Raw genomic sequence first — 4470 nt, 5'->3', positions numbered from 1 at the left:
AGTGGTTAAATAAGACAGGATAGTAAGATAATGGTCCATTATCATTTCGATGGTAAAGAGGAATATCAGAAAATGAGCTGTAACACCCTGAGAAACAATACAGGGACCACACCAAAGTTACGGATTGAGCATGTGGGCTTTTGGTATGTTACTAAACTCTCTGGTTCAAGTTTGGGTGAGTAACTGTTGTGTGAATAACGTCATGGTGCAATTTATTTCAGCTGGATTTTCGACTTTATTGCCTGCCTCACCAGTTCTTCCTCCCAACTATTTTGGATTCTAGATGTCGAGAGATAGAAAATGACTTACTAACCTCGAAAATAGCCAGGGTGGTGCTTACAGCACTGTTACTAAACGCCTCATATATGTATGTATCATCATCATTATCATCATCCTTTGATGCCCGCCTTCCATACTGGCATGGCTTGACTGGACCTGGCCAGACAGGAGCCTGCACCAGACTTCTGTGTCTGTTTTAGCACAGTTTTTACAACTGGATGCCTTTCCTAACGTTAACAACACAGCAATATATATGTATGTATGTATGTATGTATGTATGTATGTATGTATGTATGTATGTATGTATGTATGTATGTAAAATTTAGATTCAGATGAATATGGTACTTAAGTCAAAGGCACCAGAATTTGGTATGGTATTATCAATATAAATCAAATGGGGTGATTATAATCAAAATAAGCAACAAGCATATCCAAGGTAGTGTAGCACAATCGTTTCATGCAACTTCATTTTATTAAACACTGTAAGTATTACATCAGTTTTAAAATGTTGAGCAATCTTCAGCCACATATAGAATTTTTCAATTAAACGGACAATGCATATACATTCTGACAATGTATAAGAATATGCATTGTCAGTTTAATTGAAAAATTCTATATGTGGCTGAAGATTGCTCGACATTTTAAAACTGATGTAATACTTACAGTGTTTAATAAAATGAAGTTGCATGAAACAATTGTGCTACACTACCTTGGATATATTTGTTGCTTATTTTGATATGTATATGTATGTATGATGTATGTAATATGTATATACATACAGTTTGGGTTCATGCCAGGGAAAAGCAACACTGATGCTATATTTCTAGTAAGACAGCTGCAGGAGAAATACCTAGCAAAAGATAAACCCCTGTACCTGGCTTTCGTTGACATGGAGAAAGCCTTTGACAGGGTCTCCTGACTCCTTATTTGGTGGTCAATGAGGAAACTAGGGATAGAAGAACGGTTAGTGAGAGCTGTGAAAGCCATGTACAGGTACGTTGTAAGTAAGGTGAGGATTGGCAACGAGTACAGTAAAGAATTCCAGGTAAAGACAGGGGCATCCTGTTTTGAATTCCTCTGTTTTTGCCTGTTGTGTATATATGGTTGCTTCTTAATGTATCATTCTATAATATAAGAGAAGAATATAAGAAGCGTATAAGGTCATAAATAATCGAGAATTAGCTTGATGAAATTTTATTTGAAAATTAGAAAATTCTAAAATAGTGACAAATTGTTTTCTAACTTAAAAACTGGTAAAGAATTTTATATTATTATATTTAGTTATAGGAGGCATAGGAGTGGCTATGTGGTAAGTAGCTTGCTTACTGACCACATGGTTCAGGGTTCAGTCCCACTACATGGCAGCTTGGGCAAGTGTCTTCTACTATAGCCTCGGGCCGACCAAAGCCTTGTGAGTGGATTTGGTAGATGGAAACTGAAAGAAGCCCGTCATATATATGTATATGTATATATGTGCGTGTGTGTGTATATCTTTGTGTGTCTGTTTGTCCCCCAAACATCGCTTGAAAAACTGATGTTGGTGTGTTTACATCCCCGTAACTTAGCGGTTTGGCAAAAGAGTCCGATAGAGTAAATACTGGGCTTACAAAGAATAAGTCCTGGGGTTGATTTGCTCGAATAAAGGCAGTGTTCCAGCATGGCCACAGTCACATGACTGAAACAAGTAAAAATGTAAAAAAAAAGTAAAAAGAAGGGCTAGCAATTTCAAGGTGAGAGGATAAATCGATTACATCGACCCCAGTACATGACTGGTACTTATTTTATCAACCCCAAAAGGATGAACGGCAAAGTCAGCCTCGGGGTAATTTGAACTCAAAACATAGCAAGCATTTTGCCTGGTATGCTAATGATTCTGATGATGATGCTGATGATGATGATGATTTCTTTTATAATACTACTAATAATAACAACAACAACAACAATCCTTCTTCTCCCCTCTCCTCCTCTGCTTCTGCATATTTCCTCTTCTTCTTCTCTTCTTCTTCTCCTTCTTTTTCTTCTCCTTCTTCTTCTTCTTCTTCTTCTTCTTCTTCTTCTCCTTCTCCTTCTCCTTCTCCTTCTTCTTCTTCTCTTCTTCTTCTCCTTCTTCTCCTTCTCCTTCTCCTTCTCCTCCTTCTTCTTCTTCTCCTTCTTCTTCTTCTCTTCTTCTTCTCCTTCTCCTTCTTCTTCTTCTTCTTCTCCTTTTCCTCCTTCTTCTCCTCCTTCTTTTTCTCCTCCTACTTCTTCTTCTTCTTCCACTTCTTCTCCTTTTCCTCCTTCTTCTCCTCCTCCTTCTCCTCCTTCTTTTTCTCCTCCTACTTCCTCTTCTTCTTCTTCTTCTTGTCCTCCTCCTTCTTCTTTCTTCTTCTCCTTCTTCTTCTTCTTCTTCTTCTTCTTCTTCCACTTCTTCTTCTTCTTCTTCTTCTTCTTCTTCTTGTCCTCCTCCTCTTCTTTCTTCTTCTTCTTCTTCTTCTTCTTCTTCTTCTTCTTCCACTCCTTCTTCTTCTTCTTCTTCTTCTCATTCTCCTCCATTTCTTTCTCCATGCAAAAACATATATATTTTTTGGTGTGGGTGGAGTCGGACGGGGGGGGGGAGGGAAGCGGTGTATTTTTCCTCTCAATCTCCCACCATCAAAAGAACTCAACAGCGTTCAAAAACGACAAGCACCTCTCCATGTTAAAAGAAAAAATACACCAGATATGTACAATTGCTGCTTAATTAAACCATATAGATCATTATAGATTATTGAGTAGCATCACTGCACCTCACCCTACAACACCACCACCACAACCACCACCACCACAACTACCGCCACCACAACTACCGCCACCACCACAACTACCACCACCACTACCACCACCACAACTACCACCACCACAACTACCGCCACCACCACAACTACCACCACCACTACCACCACCACAACTACCACCACCACAACCACCACCACCACAACTACCGCCACCACAACTACCGCCACCACCACAACTACCACCACAACCACCACCACCACAACTACCGCCACCACAACTACCGCCACCACCACAACTACCACCACCACTACCACCACCACAACTACCACCACCACAACTACCACAACCACTACCATTCTTTCAAAACTTTTCCATGGAGAATGAGAAGAAATAGCTACATTGGCTTTTACAGTTTTTATTTACGATTGGAAGAAAAGAAGAAAAACTTGAAATGATTGCTGTGGGGGGAGGGGGGCGAGGTGGAGGGGGGGCGAGAAAAAGAAAAGAAAAATAAGAAAGAAAGTGGCATGTTTTATGAAGTATAATAATCACCATCATCATCAGCAGCATCACCATCACCACCACCATCATCTTCATCATCGTTATCATCATTATCCTCATCGTCATTGTCATCATCGTTGTTATCACTAACACAACCACTACTCCCATCATCATCATCATCATCATCATCATCACCCTCACCCCCACCTACCAAGATGTATATATATATATAAGAAATTAAAAAAGGAAAATATGCACACTTACAAAGTTTTAATATAATTTTTAACATATCGACCGGTTTCGCTATCGCTATTCATGATATTATGTTTTACTTATTTGAATATATATTTTTTCTTTAAGAAGAAATTTTGTAATATTCATATATATATATATATACAATATATATATATATATATATATATGTGTGTATGTATATATATATATGTGTGTGTGTGTGTGTGTGTATATAAATATATATATATGAGTTATATTATTTTCATTTACAAGCTAAGTAATGTTTTTTATTTAACAATATTATTTAACTTTTGAATTGTATTAAGTTTGATTATTATTATTATTATGATTATTATTGTTGTTAAAATATTAATTTATATATAATTTCTTAATAATTATTAGTTACGATATATATATATATATTTATTTATTTATTTTGTTTTGTTTTATGATTATGATTATTATTAATTTTATAATGTGATTTAACGAATTACATATAATTTAATTTGAGAATTACTTTTGTAAGACAATATACTATTTAATAGTTAAGTGGCCTATTTATTACGTAATATTACATTTAAGTAAATTAGTTTAATATTAATTGATATTTTGGTCAACTATATAATTGAGTAAAATATTAAATCTATATATACTACATGTATTTTAATAATATATTTAGTTTATTTAATAGGTTTGTATATA

This window comes from Octopus sinensis, linkage group LG28, assembly GCF_006345805.1.
Source record: "Octopus sinensis linkage group LG28, ASM634580v1, whole genome shotgun sequence".
NCBI lineage: Eukaryota > Metazoa > Mollusca > Cephalopoda > Octopoda > Octopodidae > Octopus > Octopus sinensis.
This window is presented reverse-complemented; position numbering follows the sequence as displayed.